Genomic DNA, 26,712 nt, shown 5'->3' on the forward strand with positions numbered 1-26,712 from the left:
GCTCCTTTGGTAAAGAAGGCAAAGTCCAGGGTGGGTAATTTGGTTGACAAGCCTCAGTCTATATCTACGCTGTGGAGAGCCCTCGTTACAGAGTGTATTTTCCCCTACCTTGATCTTCAGAGGGTCCCTGCAAGGACTCTGTCTCCTGTCAGAGGAGAGGCCTGAATGGGTTCCTGTGTGGGGAGATGAAGGTGAAATCCCCTTCCCAGACTGTTTTGAGTATAATTAATGGGTTTACTTTTTATTTAGGAGGTGACATAATGCATGTCACATAATGCACAGCAAACTTCAATAAATATCTGCATTAGATCAACGGAGAAAAAAGTAAGCCTGACTGAAATTTGCTACTGCACGGCTGAGAAATCTGGAGGTCTTTGCCCAACGGAGGGAAGTTTCACTTAATGCATAGAAATTTGATGTCATATATTATAAGAAGGAAAAAAGGATAGGTTTGTAGATAATTGAATGAAGTGAAGGGAAATTTAGGGCCAGAAATGCTTTTGTCCTTGAATGTTCTTTTATCATATTCCAAATAGGGACTCCGTGTCATGGACCTGTGAATACGAACACTGCTTTTAAATCTCTACTTCTTGCATGACTGACACTTACAATTCAGTAACATCTTTCAAGACATCCTTTGTGCACATTTATTTCAAAATAATGTATTGAACTTGTAAAATCTTATTAGAGTGTTTTTGCTGCAATTACACTCCCATATTATGCAATCAACATTTAAGTTGATTGTCCCTTGTTTTAATATGACCTTATACCGTGACAGCATAAATACAATGACAGTCACTGTCTGAAATTAAACAGCTTTTATACCACGTACTGTGGGTATTTTTTTTAACATATTGATGGAAGGGATAGCTGATTGAAAAAGGAAAATGTTTTGTTTTCTGGAAGAAAAATACAGAATTTGGAGCCTAGCAACGTTGCCTGGGGAACGTTTAATAATATTGCCATGCCTGCCACATACCAGCGAAATGAACTTCCCAGCTATGCCTAGAAACCCAGGATCACTCCTTACCCTCCTTTTGTTTGTTTGCTTGCTTTATCTCTTTGACCCTCATTTTAGTTAGAAAAATATATTGCTTCAATCTTTTTTAGAAATCATTTAAAATGGAAGGAAATCGGGAGAAGGGGAATATCAGCATAGAGCAACCCACTCTCGGGAGTGGTGTCTCAGTTCAGGGCAATTGCCATTCCAGTTCCCTGGACAGCTTTATGGGGAAATGGGATGTTCTACTTCCACGGTTATCACCACAGCAAAGGCAATGAAATACCCCCTTAAGAGGAGGTCAACAGAGTCCAGTATCAAGAGCAGGAGGTTTCAAAGGAGAAGAGAAGATGAGAAAATTGAAATAAAGGATTGATTTTGAACAACAATACCAGTGCTTCATACATAGGACTGTCTTTCATCTAACTAAAGTACCTCATAGAGGGGAAAAAATAATTCATAAACACAGCAGATATCTTGTATGTGTGAACTAAGATGAATTTCTTGCATTGCTCTGAACAGCTATCACCAGAAAGAGGGAATGGCTATCATAATGGTATACTGTGAAATTATTCTTTTTAAAAATTTGAAATTTCTGGGACATTTTACATACTCTGAATGGTGGATATGCTGAAATCCAGAGGAAATCAAACTAGTATGGATGGAGCGGCCATTTGGAAATATTTGGATGCGTGGGTTAAGATTGCAAAAGTTGATATGGGCAAAACCGGAATGTTTTGCATTCCATTTTTTCTTCTGTGCACGTGGACAAGGAGTTACCACCCCAAAAGGTAGACAGATACATTTGTGGATGGTGTTAAATAGCTACAAAAACTAAACCCCTATTCCGAAAGGTTCATTTACACAGTGGTTTCAGCCTGATTTCTGATTGTTGATGTATCATTATTTGAACATAAAATCCTGTAAATTCTCTTGTGGTAGGAGCAAATTAGTGAACTCAGAAAGGTCTGTCTAAAATCAGAAACCAGGAGCTGAAAATATTCAGTACGACTGTGGTATATTTTGTGTTAAGAATGCACCACAGAGCCCTCAGACCATTACGTTCTTGCATCACTATTTTGACAACAGCTGCTACATCTGGATGGTAGGTAGGTTCTGCTCCTGCCTACCTGCAGCTCCACCAGAGCCAAAGGAATGGAAGTCTAATAAGAAGAGATGCATTGCTTTGTATGATAAAAGGTACTTTCTTTGTCTGGCAAACCACTCCTTTTGTATGCACATCAACCAGATGGCCATTTCAGTTTGTCTCCGGCTGTGAATCAGACAATATGGCAGAATTAAGGGAAAAGCAAAACCTTCCCCTCCACCCCTCCTCTCTGTACATAAAATTAGAAATCAACAACCTTTAGGGAGATTTAATTTTAATACTTCATTTCTTTGGTAATTTAGAGACTTTTGACTTGCTCAGTCAGCTACCACGCGACACTCTCTTTAAGGTGCAACTAGCTAAATGCTTAAGGACCATGAGACAGAAAAAAAGGGAGAAAGAGATAAAGTGACAAAAGAGGTGGGTTGTTTAAAAAAAAAGGGTGGGGTGGGGTGGTAATTTTGGTGCTTTCATTTGATACAAGCTACATTTTACATGGTGAGATTCCTGATGATGCTCTATAGGCAGTGACTGTGGTTCTCTTTCGTGTCACATCAAGAAGTTTGGGGTACAAGACAGGATTAAACACAGAAAGTTCTTCTCTGGTGGTCTATGTTATTTTCTCCTACACTGGAGATCCTTCTGCGAATTTTGAGCAGCCAAATCATTACGCTGCAGCATTTGTAGAGAACTTGGAAAAACAACTTGTTTTGAGACCAGGAGGTGAAAGGCAGCAACCCTACTGCCGGCAGCTCCCACACAGCTGAGGAACGTTACATGCTCTTGTCATCTGAATTTCATGAGTTCAGCTGGACAGGAAGAAAGAAGGTGAGGAGAGAGGGCCAACAGAAACCTCAGCACAACTGTATCCAAAAATAACTTAAATCTGCAACAGGAGCCCTAAGAACCTTGACTGTTGGACTTTCAGGGCAAAAAGGCCTCATGAGGTTTACAGAGACCTACTGTACACAGCATGGAGTTACTAACATAATTTTGAACCTCCTGACACCATTCATTTGTTCTATCTGGCCCAACTCTGTCGTATAAAATTTGACAATAGCGAGAAAGTGACACAAAGTGACATTATGCCAGAAAAAAACCTCTGGTCCTCGTTAGGAAATGATAGGTCTATATTAAATCCTATATTTAACTGGGGTTAATTTTGCACTTTTCCAGATACTGTGCCAGAAAATTTCAAGCATATAGATAATTATTTTGGCCCTTCTCTCAACACAAAATTATCTCTGAGTACTAGTAACTTTTGCTATAATACAGTGATAGCCACATGCGGTTGTGAAGAGGCACATTCCTCATTGCAGCAGGTACCTGTATTTTAGCAACTACTAAAACTGAGTCCATGGGTTGAGTCCTCAGTTTGTCTGCTGTTTCCACCTACCAGTAACCAAGGTATTAAGAAATATGAAGGTATTTCTCTAATGTGTGAGTAATGTAACATCCTCTTGGCTCACAGAAGATCTCCAAGAATGATCATGGAAGTTTACGTAAAATTAAAGAATAGAAGAGGACCTATGAAATAATAAAACTGGGCACTCTCAGGATTCTACCGGTAGTTGGCAAGAATTCCTAGTTGACTTCTATTAAAACAGAGTTTCAAATCCAGCGTGAAATCTTTAGTCAGCAAATATTGTAACTGCATTCAAGGGACACTTAATAGTGAGGGCAGAAGAGAAGAGCATTTTCCCGTGCATCCCTTTTTGGCCACTTTGAATTTATGCCAATAGTGACAATAAGCAATTGTATTTCATGGTTTCCTTCATGTTATGTACATCTGATTTAAGCCTAACAAAAATCACACAGTATTCCATTTATATGTACAAGTTTTACCAGAAACAGTGCAAAGAAAACAGCAGTAAAAAACATTTGGGAACATATAATTTATTAGTGAGTATCACTCTACACAGGAATAAGAGAATAGGTTACAAATAACGAAATTTCAAGAGAATTTGGGATGTTTTACACCTTCAATCTTTTATCCTAAGGCTCTGGAAATTGGATTTCCTGGGGCTGGCTGCTGTTGGAGTTAAAGTAAACATAACAACAGGCAAAAAAAGAGAGACATTATGGAGTTTTGAAAGGATTAGTTGCAATTCCTATGTATTAACTTATATCAATAAAATGTTGTGAGGGCCAGCAGACATTTTACTAATGTTTGGTGGGAGATAGCTTTTGCCCCAAAAGTTTAAGGGTCAACTTGCCAACACAAAGAATGGATAAGATAGAAGAAAAAATTAATAATCATGATTTTACAGGAATGAAAGTTTGGCTTCATGCAGAGATTTGTGAAATATCTCTGCTGGAACTGGGGTTGAACCCTGGAATGTCAGATCTATATTACCAAATAAATATCAACCACACCATGTCTGCTTATAAAATCGCATGAGTATAAAGTTGTGACTAAAATATTCCACATTTTTTGCTAATGAGGCAAAAATTCTTGGAAAAAGTTGCATGAGGGTTCATTGAGTACTTTTAATTTTCTAGGTGGGGAAAGACAAAAGATAGAAGAAGCGAACATTCAACTACGTTATGAATTTTCTCTCCTTGTCTTAAGATTTGTATTCTGAAATTTAAGCTCTTACACTAAAGGGGCTTGATTTTCAACAGCATTTTATACTTATTTTCAGTTTTACATTAGATATCTTTCACTTTACAAGCTTAAGTTTTATCTGATCTTTACTGTGCCTAGGTCAAGTGAGACATCTATTACAGTCTGAATGCTGTAAGATCCTTGAAAAATATGTGAAATTAAAATACCTCAGTGTAAATCTAAGACCTATGGGGAATAACCAATTCTGATGAGGAGTTTTTTTGTACCTTAATGTTCCTGTCTGTAGAAATGAGACAGTAATATGTAATTCCTTTGCAAAGTACCTTGAGAACTGAAATCTTTGAACATAACTGTGTGATAACTAGGTTTTGTTATTAGTTAGTAGTTCATTGTTGGTACCAGACATGTTAGAGAAAGACAGAAGAGATTGTGTGACGTATGATATGGAATAAACTTCCCAAGGGAAATTCCTTGTTTACCCATGACATTTCTACCTAAATGTAGAGAAAAAAAATAGAATAGTATTCTGAAAAGATTCTGATCAAATTGCTTTTTTATCCAAGGAGTGGTGGAATTAACATGCTATCTGGTGCAAGGTAACCATTTTACTGGGAGAAAGAATGCATTTGCCAGCATATATAATATCTGCATTTTGATAGTCCTGCCATATAAAACTGACGCACTAGATCTCGAATGCAAGCACAAGAAACCACATACCCATCCTTATCATAATGATTACAATAAAAAGGAGGAAAACTGTTGGTTTGCTTGATAATAATAATAATAAAAAAAACCTTAATGGGCAGGAAAAATTTTAGCAAGGTAGCTGTAAAGCTCGGCACAGTCCTCTTATCAGGTGATCTGCAAGCTTACTATAAAGTCACTTCAAACCTATGGAAGAAAATCCCAAAGGTCAACAAAATAGTCATTTTTCTTCTTTGAACTGGCATGCAATTTTTAAGTTAAATAAAATTTATACCCCTATATAAACAGATTGCTCAAAATTAATGTCTTCCTACCTTTATCCAGTTATCTTCTCCCGATTTTAAATAATTAGAAGTCATAACTTATGCTATATGAAGACTTGAGTGTTTTATATGTTGTTATCATTCCTGAGCATGGCTTCCACGGATGTATGTATAGCCTGCAGTATGTGTGTGTATATATCCTCTCTCTAATAACTAGTGAGCCTCTGGAGACAAAGCCACCTCTTGTGCAGTTCTTAAGTACATGAATAACCTTAAGCACATGACTCATTCTGTTGACTGGGATATCTCATGCATTTAAAGTTACATATGTGCTAAAGTGTTTTGATGGATCAGGGCCAAAACAAATAGGGACTATAACACTGTGGGGCTAAGGATGCTCTCATTGTAAGACTCGTTATCCCTGTTTTTGCATGAATTTCAACAAATCAAAGGGTTTTTGATTAGTGGGAATTCTTTAAGGTTTATTTTAATTTGTTTGATTTCATTCCATTGTGCATGGCCCATTTTTATGCCTGTGTTTCCAAGGAAACAGTTGTAAAATGGAATTTGATATGATGTGTTATCAGGTTCCTTGTCAGCAAGTTTCAAGTGATAGTTATGAACTTGACAAATTAAGTTAAAAAAAATTATGATACAAGTATTAAGATAGAACTATATGTATAATGTTTGTTGACGTGTGAATTATGTTCTAAGACTTTGATTTGTTTGGGGACAGAGAAATTGTTGTGGTTGCTGCAAGGACGTCATAGTATTGATAGCACATATACAATATACAACGTATGCAGTGCTGAAACCAATGTTTGAGTGTGCTGCTGGTTTGATCCCAGTAATACGATCTTACGAGGAAGTGCACTGAGTTAAATCAGACTGACTCCATTTAAGATGTCCTTTATCTTTGCTGGACGGCTAACAATAAAACAAAAGTGGAATCTAAATGGGAGGCCTGACTCATGTATCAAAATACAAGTAGGGGTTACATATACAATAAGTCTAAGTGGACACAGTACTTTGGATGGTGTTTACAATCTGTTAATTGCTGTGCAAGCACAAACACAAATGTTTGTTCCAAAACACTTGTACAAATATGTGTGTTTTAGAGAGCAACAAACAAACTGAAGTTCTGTTCCTCAGCTCCTCAGCTTCTTTATTATGCTTATTGCAATAATGATGGTCCCTTGTGTAAATATATTAGAGGGAGGGGGGGAGAAAGCATTGCTAGAAAAAAATATGGCTTCATAAAAAAGACTGTAGGTCTGAATTTGTGTTTGTGACATTTTTCACAGTTATTGAGCTCAGGAAACCGATGAGCAGGAAACTCCAAATTCATACTGAGGACTCCATTTCACGTAATACAGTTTTTCAATGACACTTGCAAGACAAAATATTTCAGGAATAGCTCAGGATTGTATTGGGAATGACTTTTTTTTTTTTTTTCTTAAGTAATCTGTATGGGCCAGTTACCCTGACCAAAGCCTGAGGAACTAGACAAAGACCCTAAAAAAACAAAAAGATCTCTGCAAGTGATATGAAATCCCTGGGTTTCAGAGAAAGAAAATGGGGATTTGTCACTGGAGTGTATTCCAGCGGTGCTCGCTTTCTAAGTGGGGAAATTACTTGGTTTAATTTTAATTCAACTAGTACTTGTGTTTCAGACATTTAATAAAAGTCATGTCAGGACTTGTAGAACTCTTAATATCATGGTTTCTTTGTGTTTTGTCTGAGCATCCCTGTGAGGTATGCCAGGAGCTGAGACATCAATGTGTGGACCTCTGGTACTTGACATGGCCCACCCTGAGATCACAGTCTCCCTGTTGACAAGATGTGGCACACACCAAAGCCCTCCTCTACTCTCTCTGTCATCGGCACTCACTTTTCTGAGAAAATTAGGGTGCTGGAGACAACAACTGGGATTGCCAATATGGGCATTTCTTCAGCATCAGGGTGCAGTCAGGACATGCCTTTGAACCCACAAGATCAAAAACACTCCCGGTTCTCCACATTTAGAGCTCAAGTGTGAAATCTTAACAGGTTTGGGGAAGGGGGCAGGGGAGCAGTATCTTAATTATACCTAAAGAACAGGATTGTGCAGGAAATTTTAGGCCAAGCAAGGAGTCAAACCTGGTGTTCCTCAGCTGTAGCCTATTGCCTTAATGCCTGAGCTGACCTTCCTCCCCCAATTTACAAGAGATGTGTAAATAAAAAAAAAATAAATCTAAATGGTGATTATTGAATTGTTCACATCTTGACATCTTCAGAGCACAGGGAATTCTCTCTGCTATTTCTTGTTCCCGGTGTTGTAAATTTAAGGGCTAAGACTCCCAAATCTTAGCTTTTTTACGCACAAGAAAGTTACCACCTGCTCCTAATTCAGTGTTCTTACCTTGCACCTTTGGTAAGTGTGATCCCAGGAAAGTGAATCTTCACACTGGAAAAGAAACAATTTCCCTGTAGACTAATCTAAAGTGTTTGGGGCTGCCCAGAAATTTGGCATTTTTAAGGTTCTTGATGAGACGGATTTCTGAAAAAAGGCAGGTGAGATGTCAAAGGTGAACTAATTTGAAACATGGCCCTGCATGGAGAAATCACCACTACGTGTATAGTTGTATATGTGCACACACACACATACGTAGACATATTGTGCATTTTTTGTTTTTCATATATTAAGCCTAAAACCAATTTATGTTTTTGCATTAACAAATTGAAGTAAGTTGATTTAAAATCACAGTAGCTGGACTTGGTGAGGCAAGGGTGAAGTGTACACTCTCATTCATAGGAGCAAGCAATTTCGTTAAAAATGTTGCGTGATTGCAGTTATATTTGTCTTAGCCTTTCCCTTTAGTAACAGTTTAAAAGAAGGAAAAGGAAAACAATTCCTCTTGAAGGCAATCGAACCTGACACAAAAGACTGTAAAAGCTTGAAAGATGGTCTAAAGTGGAAATACATATTTCAACAATTTGTAAATTGTGCATTATATACTCAATGAAGAGTTGTGGTCTGTTTACCAAATATGAATGCAGACGATTGCTAATGTACTATCATGTCAGTCCATGCGACAGAGACATTGCATTGTTGATATAAAAATGCACATTGAAGGAACTGTACCAAAGAAATAAATACTTGCCACTGTTCAAGCATTAATAAAAGAGCTGCTTTAATGTTGTTAGAGGTTGGAAAAAGTCTCATTTTGAGGCAACTGAAACTTCTAAGACTCCATTCCCTGAATGTATATTATAAGAGTGCAAAATGCATCCACATATGATGTGTTGTTATCTTGTCTGTCTCTTTTTCTAATTCCGTCTTTTGATGTCATTTAAAAATGGCTAGGGGAGTGTTTTGAAGGCTTTTTAAGAAAAAAAAAAAAAAAAGCTGCTCTCATTTCCAACACAAGTCTTGCTATGAAGTCTCAGGAATCAGTTTGGGTGAGTTATTGCAAATCCTTTAAGAAAATGGGAATACACAGGCTATAACAGCTCTATTTAAAATAGAAAATCTACTTTGTGTGTGTGTGTGTGTGTGCGTGCGTGTGTGCAGGCAAACATGGCATTCAGGAGAGTGAAATGAAATGAGCCAGAAACTTCTCACATTTTCCTGGCATCTGTGGCGTGTCGCCATATGAGAACCATATGACTGCTGGCAGATTGGCATGTCAGCTCAAGCATGTACAACTTGACCTCACTGAGCTCTGTGTTTATCAGTTTATAACAGGAATATTGATACAATTTCAGCTGCAGTCTTTCTGTGCAAGGACACTTCATCCTTTCACAGTCCTAATTCTCCTTTGCTAAAATGACAGCACCTTGTTTTTGAAGTTGCTTTTCCACTTGGGGAAAAAAAAAGCAAAGGCGGCAGAAGACAGCAGAAAGCTGTTCTGTGTGCCAGAATGATGTTTCATTCATTGTTTTGTTAACTGTGAAGTCCTTAGTGGAGTTTGTCATGGGATTGCCTGGCTGACTTGCACTGTCTTTGTGGTTGAAAACCACAGCAGTATTAAAGACAGAGGTGGAGACAAAAATCTGGATTGTTGTTAAAGCTGAAAGCCAATGCTGAAGTATATCTGCACTGAGCAGACCCTTGTCCCAGCGTTTATTCACTCAGAAGAATAAAAGGATAATACATAAAAATGTGGATGGACAGGGTTTTCACCTCAGGCTGGCTTTAGATGTCCTGATCTCCAAATGTAGTTGCCACAACTCATATATATGCAGTTGAATATAAGAACGGTGGATGTGATATAAAATCTGAGACAAATAGGTCTCCAACAAGACTGAGAAACTAGACAGAAATGTAATCATAAATCTGAGTTTGCTTCAAAAAATCAGACGGCAAACTTGTCTGGCTGTTTATGGCTGAGTGAGAGTTGATAACAGTGAAATGATGTGGGTACAGCCCAACCATGATCTGGATTGCAGACAGAAATAAAAAGTACAGAGAGTACTTCTGACCATACAATTTCATTTAAACTGCCTTCGTCACCATCATTTCCTTCAAGAATAAGAGTATATCTCTGATCCTCAAGCACTTAAACATACACTTACATTATGACTTGTTCCACTTAACAGTGTGGAAAGATGTTGTAATGAACACGTCTTGCTTCACATTAGCGTCTGCAACTGCACTCACACTGTCTTTCAGAAATAACATTACTTATATCTGCTCAAGCTTCCTTGAAGGTTAAACTTTAAACTGCTGTGATTTTCTAATTTCCTCTATACTGGCAACTTAACTGGGATTTTGTCAGGGCAGATTCTAGGACTGAAGTTAAAACTTTCTCACCCACTGTCTTGACCAGAAACATAGAGAAGGTACTATAATAACTTTGTAAGCACTGGCGTAAAGAGTAGGTGGAAGAGGAGTGAAGAACACTGGCAGAAAATGAATTAGATAACGCCCTGAAGACTAAAAAGAAAATGACAGCAATTCAGCTTGTTCAGTTTTTTAAAAAGCTGGGAACTGAAAGAAAATGAGATCTAAAATTTCAGTTCCCCCAGAGACAGACTCTGGGAGACTATGGGATACAAAGAAACATCCTGTCACATGCGACTATATAACTCTCTATAACTCAGATAGGCAACCTGTAGTGATCAAAATTTCCGTTTACAATGCCCTTCAGGGAATTTATCAGAAAGCCTAAAATATTTGGGTGTATCTTCCAGAATTATATTCAATAGTCTTTTCACACTAATGGATTGGAAGAAAGAGAAAAATAGAAATAAAAAAAGGGAGGGAAAATGGCTCTGTTCTGCTGAAAATTGAGAGCTATTTATTCCTAGCTTGTTTTGGCATGTGACTTTTGGCCAGCAAATCTAACATTGTGCTAAGGCCAAATGTTTTTGAGTTTACCCACCTGTAACCTCCACACAAGTGCAGAATTAAAAAAATTTAAAGTTTCAGAATCTTTCATGCATGACGAACTCAGATTTAGTTTTCATTATCCTCTGTAGTCTGAATCTCTGCTGATAGCTTGAGAAAACTTGCCAGATCAAATTACTGCAAAAAGATGTCCAGTCTCTGGAAATGAACAATGAGCAACATCTATTTGACAATTGTCTTTTCTGTTGGCCAAGACATACTCTGTCAAAAGCACCAGTCTGGATCGACGCTGACATCTAAAGGGGCAAAGTGCATACGCAGAAAGACCACTGAAAATCAAATATGACCACAAATTCTCATGAATGTGTCAGTTCATGAATTTACACACACATTTGCACTGGTGCACACTCATATTCAGACTTGAGAACCCACTGACATTTATGGGTGGGCTAGACTCTCTCCAAAATGTATATATGGGTCAGTGATCCTTTTCCTTTATTAGGGGGAGAAAAAAAAAAAAAAAAAGATTTGCAACTACAGTCAGACTTTCTTATCATGTTTCTTATAGATATAATTTAGTATTTTGAATGGTAGCAAAAATATTTTGAGGAGTAATAAGAACTGAAAGCTTACCTGCGGTGCATAACAGTGATATGCCTTTTTAAGGAAAGGTAAAACCACTTCTGAACAATAAGCAATGAGTCCCAAATAATCAAATTGTAGTCATCTGGAGAGAATGATGTAAAACTGCATAAAACAATACAAAAGGTCTGACAGGACTTATAGTATAAACTTGACTAAATGGTAGGTTTATACATGACCAAGCAAAGCCCCTCATCATTAAATAGTACTTAGTGTAAATGGACAAGTCAAGCTGTTTGCGCCTTTTTGTTTCTTTTCATAGAAGTGTAGTGGGGGGTGCTTAAGTGTATGATTCAGAAGGGAGGGAAAATCATTTATGGCAGCATGTGGACAGGTTTGAGTGAGAGCAGATTTCCATGCAGGAATGAAATATGAGCCAGGGAAAACACCCCTTTTTGAACACACTCACAAGCCCTGATTACATGGCCTACAGCTGGAGTTAATCCAGATTCCTGTTTAATTAAATAGTAGCAAGCATTCTGCTGCATTACATCAAGATGCGCAAAGGTGACATGGAGGTGAAACGCAAAATGTGAGATCCACCTCTCTTCATTGCTACTGAGAAAAGGTGAGATTTATTTAAAATCTTTTAATAAAAATCTATTAACTGTGCAGAACAAATTCTAACTGCAGAGAAATATGTGTGATAAAGTGATGGTTTGGTACTAACAGAATAAATTTTGTTATTGAATAAACTCTGTATCAAATAACCTGTACTATAATTTGCTGTGAGAAAATCCATCCTATCCTGGGCCCACATTATCAACCTGTTTCTGAAAAAGAATAATCCAATTATTTTTTTTCCATCATAGCAATAAGAAAACTTCAGCTGAAGGATCTCTATGTGAAAAAAAAACAACAAGATACACTGTCCCATTTTAAAGCTGGGCACTTAGTTACCCCATGTGCAGCACCTATCCTTCAGCGTCTGTCTGTCTGTGTGTCTGTCTATCTATCTCTATTCATCTCTGTTCAACTCTTTCACAGGTGAGAGTCTGAAATGTCCTCAGTCTTTGGGGACTAGCAACTCATCTATAATGCAAGTTGAGTGAGATGTGAAAGGCACCATCCAAGGTTAAAGGGTGTGATAGAAGTAACCAGGTGAGAACTTCCTTACAAACTTAAAACGAATATATATATTCTACTTCTCCCTAGAAGAAAGATCTTTTCTTTATTAATCTGCTCATCTGTGGCACAGGTACGCTGATCTCATTGTATGCGAGAGGCTGCCTGATTTAGAAGATACAGGTACTTGGGGAAACACAGACCACGGATTATTTCCTTTCATTGAAAAAACTATTTTCCCAGCATATCATGTTGTGTAGGAAACAGTAGGGATATATATTATGGGGTTATGCATTTTTATAACATTTTATGGTAAACGTGGCTTGCATCCTTGAAGAAATAACAACCACCACCACCTCAGTTTCCTTCTGTCATGAAATGTAAGGGTTGAGTTAGCTTAATTATTTAGCTGAAGTTAACAGCAAAGAAAATTGTTGACCATAGACAGCAAAGAGGTTCTGGCTCCCTGAAGAGAAAGATGACTATTGGGTGGTAAGCAAAAAGCGGAGGTCAGAGGAGCAATGTTTTCCCCACAAACACATGCTGGTCCATTCTTTAAAAAAATATTTCATTCTATACTTTTCCCTAAAAGCATAAAATGAGAGCAATAAATGAACCTGAATTGCAGATGGTTTAACAGTGATCAAAGCTAAATGTTGTCTTTATGTAACTCCTTATTAACTAGTGTAGCTCCTTTCACAGATATTACTGAGCCAAAAAAATCAGCAGGATCCAGGAAACGTATAAAACCTTTCTGTGGATATTGAGAGCATTCAGTCACATTAAATTAGAATAAATTATTTCCTAACAGTATGAGTACTCCTGTCTTAAGGAATGAAACGCCCTGTCTGCCTGCTTATCCTGGCTAGGACATTATTTCCAGTGCAAGCAGATGACTTAATGTGGAGTTTTAAACACTTCAGAGGCCAATTAGATGTACTATTGGTCTGACCTGGCGTGGTTACACTTATATCTCTTTTGATGTTGCTTATCTTTTGGTCTGTTTTAGCATCATCCTTCTCATTACTTAGGCACATCTTTGAGCATGTAAAAATATGTTATTTACTACACATACCTCATCTGCCCCTATCCTATTGTCTTCTGCTCCATCTCTGGCAGTCTGAACATGCCATCTCTCTCCAGAGTCCCTCTGTGTGTTTCCCCTCAACACCTTTCAGTTCTGTGGGGCCAACCCTTAAAGACCCTCTTAAAGACTAAAGTAGTAATTCATTTTCACCTTTCTCTGCTCTTTCCTTCCACAGGCTTGCTTCTGTAGCAGGCTTGGCAGGGATGGAAAGGATGGTGATAAACACGTTCAGGGTTTCATGTCATCCAGAAAAAAAAAGCAACAACTCAGAGGAAGAAGAGGGCTGCTCTAAATCCTGCTTAACATATCTGTAACATCTGGTTTTGAAATCCAGCCTCAATTTGCCCCTTTTTCTTTTCTGGTTTTGAGACCAACCTCCCCACACACCTGGAAGAGGGTCCTCAGAAATGACGCTTTGCTGCAGATGTCCTCTCCCAGGCAGCCCATGGGGGCCAGGGTGCAGCTGGCCTCAGCATGCGCTGCCCCTCTGGTCCTGGCTCCCATTTCGCTCTCCCTCGTGTTCCTGGCAATGGAGCCACGTTGGAAACACACTTGTGGGCACCGTGGTCTGGGCAGCGCCTGCTAGGATAAAGACTACAGGTAAATCATGTGCTCTACAAAATGGAGCATTTGGATCCAAGAGGAGAGGGATGTCATCTCCATCTTCTTGCCAGCCACATCGCAGCCTGTGCAATACATTTACTTTATGACATCTAAAAAGGGTAAGGATTTGCCATCACAGCTGCTTCATCTGTGTGAATTTTGAGTGTGCTCCATGCATATATGGTGTGCCTGTGGCCAGTATGGGGCTCCCAAGAAGCCTTACAGGGCTCCCGTACTGGCAGCAACTCCCATGAGAGACAGCGGGGTTTCCTGGTGGGGGGGATGCAGGTCACATCCCTACTGCAGGAAGGAAGGAACAGGCAGGAACATCCCAGACTGGAAACGCTGTTGTCCTACAGCTCAGTCCTGCCTCCTGGTGCTGCTGGGGGAAGCCTGGAGCACCCTATCTAGTTCATGTTTTCTCATGGCATCATCATTGTTTTGGGTTTTTTTTTTCTCTCTCTGCCTGTTTTTGCTTCTTCAGACTATATTTGACCATCCTTACCGTTTTTTTCCATGTATGAGTCCTATTTCTTTCCTTTTCCTGCAATAGCCTTATTTTTCCACCTGTTTGTTTCTTTCTGCACTTTTACAGCTTCTTTTCTGCCCAAATTAGAGAACTTAACTTCTTCAGGGAAACAAGCCCTAGTTTGAAACCTAGGTGTTTGGTTTGGTACACTGGAATTTCCTTTCCCTGTGGCAATTTCCCTCCTTACCTCAAATCCAGTTTTAAAAACTATTGGAAACATAAGACAGGAAGGACAAAAAAAAAAAAAAAAAAAGAAACCAGGTTTTAATAAAATGTCGTTCAGGTTTTGAATGACAGAGTAAGGCTGTGCATTTGATATACTATAAAAAGCCTTAAACACCAGTATATTATGTGAAAAAGTAACTGCTATTCTCTGTGAAGGTGCCATTTATCAGCATATGAGGAGGTTAGTCAAGTGAATAGATTAACAAACATGAACTAAAGTGTAATGTTTATCAGCTGTCCTGTTTAACTCTAAATAACATAGCAGAAGATGGCTCTTAAAAATGAAATGGCCATCAATCAATACGTGTTGCCACTTTACACGAGAGGTTATATATTGTTTCCCTGTGGAAACAATGCACATGTGAGGTGTGCTGCCGGGGGTCACTCCACCAGGCAAAGGAGAGAGGCTGAATCACACACCTTGGGCAGGCACAGACAAGCACTCTGTCATTTTAATAGTGCTCTCATTGCAGAAAGTTTCACCAGTTATGGCCATGATGCTTAATTGCTCTCATTTATCTCCCTAATAAATGATGTCATTGACTTAGAGCTGTTATACAAATACAACCGGCAAGTCAGTAAGTAAACCTGTTATCCACACCTAGTGATGAGAGTGGGGAATAAAGGGGAGTAAGAAAAGCAGCAAAGGCCTTAACAATGTAGATAGATGAAATTTGGGACAGCAAAACAGCTATTTTATTGCCGCCTTTGTTTGTCTGAGACCATCTAAATTTATTGAGCCGTGGCGAACTGAAAATACATACAAAGAAACTGCAAATGCTCTGAGTGCAGAAGTAAGCCTATTCTGTAACGCTGGCTTGACAGTTTGAGGGGTGACAGTTGTCCTTTGGTCCTGCTGCATCTTCACATAGACAGAGATAGCTGTGAGGCTGCGCAGTGGATCCCTCACCCTGTGCATAGAAAAAAAGGCTTTCAGCTCAATATTTTCCTTCGTAGTGAAGTTTTATTCTTGCATGAGGTAGAAGAATGAAAGCAATAAAGTGAAAAAAGCAAACAAACAAACGGAAGCAAACAAAAATCCCCCCAAATGGCTTTACTCAAGCTGAGTGAACAAATAGAAAAAAAAACCCAAATACATTCTTAGCAGTGACTCTGCTTTATCTCCATAGGGTACAAATCACAGCCATTTCCAAGTCTTTATCTCCCTTGCAGAGGTTACCACCTGCTGCGTTTCCAGCAGGTCTGGATAGCGTTGCCGTGGCCTGGCCAGGGGCCGTCAGAACTACTGTGCCCAGGCAGGATGATCTGTGAGCGTGCGGAAGACGTGTCCAAGGTGGCTGGGTTTTTGTTTGCTTACTCGTTTGTTCTCCTGTATTTCTAAGGGAGGAAACTGTCTCTAAAAGGAATCTGTTCTGACAGAGCTCAGCTTTTGGAGCCAGTCTGGGCTTCTCATCTCAGCTTTGCTCCTTAATGGAGGGAAACGTGAGAGGGCTGTTAATGTCCTTCTTCCTAGAAGTCCTCCTTTCCCAGGCTCAGGGATTAAATGGCCGGAGTTTGACGATTAAGAAAAGTTGCCCAATCTCCGTTAACCTTTGTGCCTACAAGGGCAGAAAGCAGCAGGACTTTACAAGTCTGAGCGCGCTAAAAGTGGTCATGCGAGATGATGGGAGTCTTGGGGTGTCCTGTGCCACTTCATGCAGGAAATTAGGTGATTATTGGAAATCAACTTCCTGGGAATTGCTAGGTTCCTCAACACAGGATAAAAAAAGATGAAAGCTCCTTTCAGGAAAGCATAAAGGGAGTGAGGGTGGCAGAGCGTGAGCAGAGAAAAGCCAAGGGGCTTCTGCAGGGCCAGAAGGAGGTAATCATCTATGTGAGCAAATGAGAGGTAGAGCAGGGGAGGATCGATGACCCGGCAGTAAAAACAGGCTCCTCAGCCTGCTCCTTTCTCAGAACAGTTTATTTCTCTTTCTGTTATTCCATTGCTTTCCAAGCTAGGGAAAATGATTTTTAAAACTGCTCCCTGTTTGTGGCATGGCTTTAGATTTTTTTTTCAAGGTCTTGCACCTCTAGCTGGAGCGCTCAAACTGCCAGTGGGCAGATAGCTTGCCACCGCAGCGCCGAGAGACTTCCTCAGCAGAGTTCACAACTGTGGCTAACAGTTTGGGTGGTTCTACTAAAAATACATTACACCTGGAGATACTTGATGACTCTTTTCCCGGAGCTGATGAAAATTACTGTTACTTTTTTGAAGGGAATTTTCAGGAAGTGTTAAAAATATCTATAATAAGAGGAGTTGGCTTTAAATGTAATATTCACCACAGCTTTGAACTGTTGGTAAATCCAGTTTGCTTCCTACAATATCCCCACATTTCTTTATGGAAATAACTTCACACAGTTGGAATCTGTGAGAGAGAAGGTGATACGGGTCATGAAATGATACCAGATTTTAATTTCTAGTGTACGAATTTCATAGCGTGCAGGATCTCAACCAGCAGCTAACAAGTTAGATTGTATTCTTAATATAGACTTTCAAACCCTTTTATGATTAGACATTGACTTTTCCTACGTGAAAGCACAAAAGGTTGTTGCTGTGTGGGAAGTTCAAGGCACCCAGATTACAGAGTGTAAAAATAAGGAGAAAGGGGAAATTTTTTTCCACTTTAGAGTCCTTTTAAAATGTTGGAAAAATGTTTCAGGCCATTTCAAAACCAGTTTTTTTTAAATGTTGCTAGCATGGTAAACTATTAAAAAAATTATGGAATGAAATCTTTTTTTTTTTAAATGGCTCTTACTGACATGAAAGAAAATTTCAAACCAAGAGGAACTAATTACTACAAACCCACAAATTCAAATTTGCATTTAAAAATGCTGAAGAAAAAGACTTCCATTTGTTCCACAGTACTTTTAAGGCCTTTTAATTTTCCTAGGTGAATAATTCCAAGGTCAAAATAATGTAACTTTACAAAATGCTTCAGTTTTGCTGACAGGAATTTGTAAACATTTCACCAGGCGTCTGTGGTAGAGACAGACACTTGCTTTGTGAAGGGCTAGGGATTTACTAGGACCAGAAGACTGCAGTAAAAGTAGGGAATAGAGAGAGGAAAGTCAAGAAACTACTGCACAAGTCAGAGAGTAGTGGAAAACAGAGACACCAAGAAGAAAGTCAATAACAGGAAAGGAGACTCAATAACTGAGATGAAGGAGCTATTGAGAATATGAACTGCAGATGGAAAGCCAATGAATTGCATTGGCATCATGAGAGAAGCATTTAAAGACTTTAGGAAAAAGATATTAAGAAGCAAAAGAAGCAGAAGAAAAAACCATGGTGAGGCACTGATGACAGATCAGACCTATAAGATAGTGGGGCTGCGAAAGAAGAGAAATACGATATAGAGGTAGTGGAGAGGGTATGGAATGACAGCTGGAAATGTCTGTGTAAGCCAACTGCCCATACGTGTTCCACAATAACTCATATTCATTTATTCACTCTGGGTGAAATCCTGGCTCAGTCGCAGACCATGGGAGTTTTGCCATTGACTTCACCAGGGCCAGGATTTGCTGGTTTTGGTTTAGTTCCACAAACAGTGTCTGTCGTATTTTAAGTGCAGAAAGATGTTTAAAAATTAAGAAGAAAATGAAGTTTGCGAATCAACAATGCCATTACTTGAAAAGCTGGACCAGTGCTACAGAAACCCCTTGCTCAGAAACCAGTTGGGTAGGCAGCTTCTGCATAAATAGAATAGAATAGAATAGAATAGAATAGAATAGAATAGAATAGAATAGAATAGAATAGAATGTTTCAGTTAGAAGGGACCTACAACAATCATCTAGTCCAACTGCCTGACCAACTAAGGGCTGACCAAATTAAAGCATGTTATTAAGGGTGTAATCCAAATGCATGTTAAACACTGACAGGCTTGGGGCATTGACCACCTCTCTAGGAGGCCCGTTCCAGTGTTTGACCACCTATGTCCGGTCCTAATGTCCAGTCTAAACCTCCCCTGGCACAGCTTTGAACTGTTCCCACACATCCTATCACTGGATCCCAGGCAGAAGAGCTCAGCACCTCCCTCTCCACTTCCCCTCCTCAGGAAGCTGTAGAGAGCAATGAGGTCACCCCTCAGCCTTCTTTTGTCCAAACTAGATAAGCCCAAAGTCCTCAGCTGTTCCTCACAGGACATTCCTTCCAGCCCTTTCACCAGCTTTGCTCCCCTCCTCTGGATGCATTCAAGGACCTTCACATCCTTCTTAAATTCTGAGGCCCAGAACTGCACACGCTAGTCAAGGTTTCTCATGCCTGTGCCTAGAAATGGCAATAAATGCACCATCCACTGGCCATTTCTGTTCTGCTTATGTATGGCTGTACAATAGGCAAAAGGTATATTCTTCTATTTTTGTGTTCTGCAAGAAAATTTTCACTAATGTGAAATTTCAATAAAAGTTGCAAAGAAATATTTTTATTCCTACTCAATGTGTAGAAAATATATAGTAATAAAGGAGTGATTTTTAATAACCTGTGAACTAAGCGTAGTTTTATGATAAATGAAATATCAAGGTATATTTTAAACTATAGGAGAAAAATTCTGATCTTTTGGAAAGCAATAGGATTTCTTAGCTGCGTTTCAGTGAAGTTGTTCTTGATGCCTAAATAAATATCACATGGGAATGTTAGTGTAACCAAGGAGGATATTATTTGATTCAAAATATAGATATATTATATACCAAATGATATCATGCAAATAGAGCTGCTTTGGGTGTTATCAGGGTAATGATGTTGTAAAACATTATTTCTGACTGGTAACCTTATCTTTCACACCCTTTGCAAGATATCTAAAATGCCATATTAAGAGAGTTTTAAAAATAAATAATTTCTTCCACTTCCTGAAGAGAAGTGCATTTCATCGGAGCATAAATTCAGTATAAAAATAAAAAGAAACCTTTGCGATTTTTCTGCAAAATTAAACACTGCTATCTGAACCACTGACAGAAATATATTTACATATTTCAGGCTAAAGATCTTTTGTAAATGTTTAGTTACCACATTCAAACCTTTCAACACTTCTCCCGAAATCACATTATTCTTATGAAGATACAACAAGGAGTCAAAGAATAAAATGTAAAAAGCTCCACTTCAATAATGTGAAGGTTGTGAAATGAGCTGACAGCATCCAGGAAGCTCGAAGTTATGGCTGACAGTCTGTCCTTAACTCATGCTGTGTGAAAAAAGCAAATGGCACTAACGCATGTTAGCTGAGCTCGGAATTTGAACCCCTCGGCCCATCCCTCCTTCTCTATTTGAGTTTCTGGAGCTGTTGTTTTGAGGTCTGATTTTCAAACTTGGCTGGGGTGTTGCTGTTAGAAGGCGTGTGTGGCACTTTTACACACAAAATAAATCTTTGCTCCAAAAGCTCTGTTTTGTCCAGGCACGTGCTGGTGCGGCAGCCGGGACGCAAGATGTTGGTTACAAACATCGATGCCTTTCCGCAGGCTTTGAAGGCTTCAGCAAACGCACAACAGCTTGCTCTACACCTATTCAGAAAACATTTGCTTTACCTGCTTTCTATCATCTTTTACCCCGGCTATAGTTTATTGGCCTTTTATGTATTTCTAACTTGTAGCCTTCAATAAGGATAGCACTTAACAAGGTAAGTACACACCATATACGTTTAAAACCTCTGGGGAGCTCAGAGATGACCCACAGATCTGAAGTGCGTTCCCTCTTAGGAACTGGCTGATGCCTGTAACTGCACGGAAAGCACCGAGAACACTCCCAACAGCAGCTCCCTTCCCAAAAGCAGCTCTGGTGATGCTTCGGGAAAACGACAGTGTTTCATCACGTTATGTAGCCAGCTTAAAGGCAGCAGGACAAACTTCCACCCATGCCTTGGGAATTTTAAGAGTAGAAGTAAGTTCCCTGAAAACTGAGTAAAGCAGCTTTTACAAGTCCACAGCCTAAGAAATCTCTCCTGCACATCCTAAGATATGATCAAGAACATTGTTTCAGCTAAAGAGAAACACTTTCTCAAACTCTTTAAATCCTTGCATAACTTTTAAAAACAGAATTTAGACGGAGCAAGACAACAGACAAAAGTCTGTGCCTATCTAATAGTATTTTTCTTTTCCAGACTAGTGATCAAATATTCAATACCTGTAAGCTATAAATCCAAAGGATTCCCCGTATTTCAGTAGAAGCAAGGTGTCTGCAGGATTTTGGTATTTGCTTTCTTTGAATGCTCCTTTTCTTTAGCATTGCTTCCCATGTTACTCTGTACTTGCATTGCAGATTAATCTGAGCAGTCTGCGTAAGAGTGAGCCTTGACAATGTTCCCCGGTTCTTGCGGGATAACACTTCTGTGACTCCTATTTGTGAAACCTTCCTGCCCATTCCTGACAATGTCTCCTTCATAAACATGAGCTGAAACAACTAACGGAAGGTGCTGGTAGCAGAATCATAACAACATTTTGTAAAAAACCAAACCAACCAACCAACCCCCACACTAGAGGAGGTATTTAAAAAAATTAGAACATCTGAGATAAAAAGGTGTAGAGAACATGACAGTCTGTCAGTAGAAGTCTGAGCTGATAAAACCAGCAGTTTGTTGAAATGTAATGGCCTTCCACTAAAATGCTAGGAGAGTAACAAGGCACCCATGCAAAAAAAAAAAAAAAGAAAAAGGCTGAATGAACATTTTAATTAACTCATGTGCAATTTTAATTAAAAACATAATGTGTCAGGAAAATGAATAATGCCTTGGGGCAATAAAATAGCTAGATTTTCTGTTCAGTCTTCTGCTTCATATCTTTTATGGAAGTAGGATATTATTGTTACAGGGAAAATACCCCTCCTCCAGCCTCCCACCCCCTTTCCACACACATCCAACCAAGAACATGTAAAGTAACAAAAAACCAAAGGTGTGGACAAAATGAACAGGATTATACCAGGATATCATACAAGATATTCTATGTCTTGCCATCGTGTTGGTTGTGCTGTACCTTTTATGGCTTTTCACACAAAAACTTTGACCTTCAACTTCAAAGTCGATGTCTTGTAAAGTATGAAAAAAAATGTGGATTCGCCCCTATTTAAATAAGCAAAATAAAGCTTTCAAGTATTAGAAAGGAAAAGGAATAAAATAAACCAAGGGGAACAGAAGTTGAGGAAAGTTAGCTTTTCCCTAAATGGAAAATGTGGAATGTCCAAACCTATTTATTTCTTTTCTTTGCCCAGATACCGCTCAGCCCTCACTGAAAGAGATTTGAAATTCTAGCAGCTATAGCATAGCCCAGGGCAAAGGCAGGGTCACAAGCACCATCATGTAACACATTTTAAAGGCTGTCAGAGATGTTTCTTCAGCCTCTGTGTCCTCAGCAGTCCCAGAGTCGCTGGCTTGCTGCAGGGACCTGCTACCTGGTCATACCTTTTCTGTGGCTCACATCATTTTGACCGTAAATCATGTCTAAACTGCGAGAAGGCTGTTTGCCTTAATGCGCTCTGAAAGCATATGAAGCTTTGTGTGCAAACAGTCCTGGGCCGCATCCTGTCTGCAGCAGATTTTGCAGAGCTCTGGAAGGATTGGCTTCCATAGACTTCAATGGGAAGCGCTGACACGCAGGATCTCCTCTAAACACCCCCGTATGTATTTAAGACCCTAAATTTAGGCTTCTGACTTTGAAATCCCTGTGCCAGTTATAAGCAAAGTTTCTGGTCTGATTTTCCTTTTGTTCTTGCAAGGAAAAAAAGAAGGTGCAATGCTGTGATGGGCTGGTGCCCATGGGTGTCCAGGAGAGAAGTGCTGCCTGCAGATAGTGCAGCACAGGCAGCACCAGAGACCGCTCGCGGCCTGACAGCTGTCTGCCGCGCAGCTTTGGGCAAACAGCTGATTTGGAAGCGGAGGCAATGATACTGAACTTGGGCAAACACTCTGAGAGCAAACGTTGTTCCTCAGCATGAAGTGCCACTCCTAGAAACGAAGTGCAAATCCCTGCGGGAGATGCACATAAACAAGCAGATTTTGCAGCTCCCGACCAGCAGCCCGTTCCCCAGCCTTTGCATCAGTATTTGCCTGCACGTTAGCAAGCACAAAGGGAGCCCTAATCCAAACCCCACAACTTTTATTCACATGAATGATAACCCCCTTCATACCTCGGCACGGCAAAAGCAACTGTTAGATTGACATTAATGACCAGTGTCTGAAACGAAGTCAACGATTGCTGTTCAGGCTCTGTAAGGAGCAACACTGACAACCGGCCCGGATAGAGCACTGTAACACTGATGCTTTCGCTGAACCCTGCTGAAAGAGGTAATGGTGAGCAGTTATAGTACTTTCCTTTCTGAACATTTTTTTCTAAGTCAGATTTGGGTAGGCAAATTTTAGGCAATTGGAATTGGAATCTTGGATTCCAGGATGGGATTTTTTGGATTTGGCTGGCAAATTCCTGTAACAGGGCAGGATTTTTATTAGAAAAGGAGTGAGGTCTAAGCTGATTCCTAATTTCTTAAGCACTGTTTACTGTGTCACTCCACCAGTTACCTGAATATATTTCTTGATATGTTTGCTACAAGAAATGCATTGAAGCAGTCTGTATTTTAGGCCTATGACAGGCACTGGGTTTTTACTGTCCCAATATTGCAATATGCTGAGTACGTATGCCCTACTCGCTGCTAAGATGCTTAAACACTACCTCAGACCAAGCTCTTCAGCAACAATAAAACCCTATTCCTCTCTTTAAATATTTTGATTCCCAAGAAGAAGAACAGAAGTCACAGAATAGCCTTTACCATGCTCCTGCCTATTTAATTTAAGGCTTCTTGGTTAAAGGGAAAACATCTGTGATTTATCAGCTGTGAGCGACATGTTTGGGATTGATACCCCTGGATGCCCTAAGCATGAGGTCTCCTGCCTCCCTTATGTTCTGTCAAAGCTGTGGCCCTCTTGTGCCATCCACTCCTCCAGTCTCACTGTTAGGGAACAGGGCCGCAACCAACACAGAAATGATCATATGTTGTCCAGGAAATGATGGACATTTCTAATGGAGTATGGAAGATTCAAAAACAAATCAGCTTTTCAACTGGTTTGTCTTACAGAAACAAAAACAGTGGGGTCTTTCATGCAGCCCTAAATGATGAGCTCAAGAACCACAAATGGGGCTGATATGACCAGTTGGGTTTTTTTGCCTGACAACAAACTCATGGATATTCATACACAGTACTTTCCCCTGCCCAAGTGGCTCCGATGTCCTACGTTATTAATGGATTTACTTTGGACTCGGGGAGAAATTTCTGCGAGCTGCAGAATCTCTGAAACCCTGATTATGTGGTTTTTTTCTCTCTGCCTGCCTGTAAGGTAGCAAACATAGCACTTCCCCAGCTCAAGAGACTGTTGTGAGGAAGGATGGGCTACAGGGTCCTCTCACCCCAGCATGGTGGAGTCATACAGATGCACAGGAGAAACACAAGTGCTGTGGGACCATATCTGCCAGAGTCCCCAGATAACATACTTGTAAAATCTTCCTGGTCCATTTAATTTCCTGGAATTGTATAAACCCTCTAGCTGTCCCCTGTCAGTTGTTTGGGTTTTTTTTTTTTTCCCAAGGAACTCCCCACACTTGTTGAAGGGTTTTGGGTCTGCACCAAAGCGACAGCACAGGAGTCCCTCTCAGAGTAAAGGTTCGAGGACAAAAAGTTGCGGTATTTCACGGCAAGTTTGTTCTCTCCCCAGGGCAGAGGCGGGGGCACAGCCTGGTGCTCACCCTGCAGAAACGCCTTTGCCGCTGGAGCTGCAGTGGCATCAGCTGCACCCTTGAGCATCATCTCCGCGTCACCACCGTTCAAAGGCCAAACTCAAAGAGCCAAGCCAAGCTGTGGTTTTCAGTCATCCAGAAAATAGTGCAGGGCTTGCTACAGAAACACGCAGGGTTTAGAAATTTAACAAACAAATGGGAGGTGAGGAGCAACCTACAAACACGAGCCTCCGAGGTCACTGCATTTACACTGCATGTATATGTCTGCATTCACTTAAAACACTGAAATTCCTAAGTGCAAAGTTGGAATGTCTGTTTTCCAGAGCCTGAGGGTAAAACTTAAATTGATTTTCACTCTACAGAAAATTTCCTTGCAAGAAATGCCTTTTTAATGCCTCCTCAGACCTGTTACTTGTCTTTTCCCCTTTTTGTTTCCCATCAAATTATAGGCTATAGCACATCTAATAAATAAAAAATATAATTCCAGGTTGCATGCACTATTGCTGAACAAATATGTTTTAACAATATGCCTGTCATTTATGTTTACTTCTCATAAATGAACTTCCTTTTGTCATGGCAGAAGCGCCCACAACAAGAGTTAATTTTATGTAAATTCTGGAGAATATTCCAGTTTAATTCCCCCCCCCCTTGTCATTCACTTGATTCTAAGACTGTCATTCACTGAAGGAATAGTAACACACCTTTTGATTTAGGAGAGCAATCATAGTTCATAATTCAAATACTGAATGTTCACAATAAGCTGAGACAAATTATTACAGAATTATTCATCAAATTTTTTGAATAATAAATAAATGTCATGGAATTATGGTCTGAATGCAGGCACGTCACAAAGGGGCAAATACAGTAAAATGAATTAAATAAATTCATCAGTGATAATTATGGTTTAGACTGCTATACTCTTGGATCCTTTGAGAAGCAAGGTACTTTGTAACTCATCCTATTGATTTCAGTGGGGTGATTGCAAGGTAAGTACTTTGCTGTGGAAGTGCCCGAGCAATAGAAATTAAAAATAATTTGATAGTTTGACCCCGTATCTTTGTTTCTGGCCATAGACTGGAAAGATCTGAAAATATGTAGTTATTCTCATGAGCCAGAGAGCAAATTTCTTGGCTTGCCTCTCTGAGTCTGTTTGCAAAGTTACAGCAAGTGTGAAGGAGTTGAAGTTCATCCGCTGAATATTGCAGGTGGCTCTTCTCATTCCTTCACACTTGGCCAGCCTTCACACTTGGCCAGAGGTCTCTGAAAACCATGTCCGTAGGTCAGCTGGGGTGCCCCATCTGCATCTGTGTATATAAGGGACATGCTGCTTCTGATGAGAGCAGGGTCATCTCCCCTCGCTACAGGGATTTGTACAGCCTGAACTGAGCAGGCAGCAACAGAGCAGAGGCTCCAGAAGGCTAATTCCAGATACTGGCTGACAGTTATTTTCTCTCAGTTCCTGCTTACATCACTTTGGTTGAAACTATTAAAATCGTGTATTTGTATTTTGCTTAGTAAGGATTTGCCTGCATCAAAACCGGAGCCAAAATTCAGTTGGTCACATTTGTTTTGGTAGAAGTCCACATGGGGACACTGCTGCAGTAAATGTGCCTGCTTTTGAGACAGATCAGGACTGAAGTGAAATAACAGTACTGCTAGTTGCAAAATCAGAATATTTCATGGACTTCTTCAAGAGGTACAGGTATAGTTTATCGTCAAGTTAAGTAGCTTTTTCTGAGGTTCCATATAGACAAGCTTTATATCATTTTATAGTCTAAATATAAGATCTCATTTCTCAAAGCATTCCACGAGAAGTGATTCCCCAGATCTTTATAGAGTACCAAGCAACAGACTTACTGGCCTAAATATCTGCTGAATC

The sequence above is a fragment of the Charadrius vociferus genome, unplaced genomic scaffold (genome assembly GCF_000708025.1).
Source record: "Charadrius vociferus isolate BGI_N301 unplaced genomic scaffold, ASM70802v2 scaffold167, whole genome shotgun sequence".
Lineage (NCBI taxonomy): Eukaryota > Metazoa > Chordata > Aves > Charadriiformes > Charadriidae > Charadrius > Charadrius vociferus.